This window comes from Silene latifolia, chromosome 2, assembly GCF_048544455.1.
Source record: "Silene latifolia isolate original U9 population chromosome 2, ASM4854445v1, whole genome shotgun sequence".
NCBI classification, from domain to species: Eukaryota; Viridiplantae; Streptophyta; class Magnoliopsida; order Caryophyllales; family Caryophyllaceae; genus Silene; species Silene latifolia.
In genome coordinates, this window is record NC_133527.1 from 109,549,042 (window position 1) to 109,549,806 (window position 765).

At 40.7% G+C, this 765-nt stretch overlaps 1 non-coding gene across 1 annotated transcript; it reads right to left on the bottom strand.

Moving 5' to 3' along the window:
- Positions 1-275: 275 nt before the first annotated feature.
- LOC141645531 (small nucleolar RNA R71) lies at positions 276-382 on the bottom strand. Its single transcript, XR_012545011.1, has one exon. It is a non-coding gene; the product is annotated as a small nucleolar RNA R71 (small nucleolar RNA).
- Positions 383-765: the final 383 nt, after the last annotated feature.

Below are 765 nucleotides of genomic sequence, written 5' to 3' on the forward strand. Positions count from 1 at the left end.
CTGCATTTATCCAATTAGTCGAAAGAAGCCAATTTGGGGGGATGCCTAGTGAAGACCCTCACTCTCACATGGAGACTTTTTGTGACTATTGTGATGCGATTTCTCAAACCGGTGTAACTCAAGACCAAATTCGATGGATCTTATTTCCTTTTTATCTAATTGGCACCGCAAAACAATGGTTGAAAGGCCTTGATAAGGCTACTCTCGGAATTAATTCTTGGAAGAAGTTGGCTCTAGCTTTCTACAAAAAGTTCTATCAACCGGAAAAGACTAATATGCTAAGAGCTCAAATTACGGGCTTTAAGCAAAGAGATGAAGAATCTTTGTATGAAGCTTGGGAGCGATTCAAGGGAATTTGTCGCTCATGTCCTCATCATGGACTTAGCGAGTGGTTCTTGGTACAACAATTTTGGAATGGTCTTTATGAAGACGCAAGAAACATTCTCAACATGGGATCAAATGGGATGTTCACCGAAGTTGACGACAATCAAACTTGGAACAAAATTGAGGAAATGGCGGTCCATAATTAACAATATAGTAGACCTCGCAAGGCTACTAGAGGAGGAAAGCATGAAGTGGACTATATTACTCAATTGGGTGCTCAACTTAGTGCTCACATTGATACCATCAATTTGATGTTCGAAAAAGCTATTGCTAGACTTGAAGAAGCCTCAAAATCACCAAAGCACCATGTTAATGCCATGACGGCATCCTCATCAATCCCAAGTGGGATATGTGAGAATTGTGGAACTTTGGTACATGACC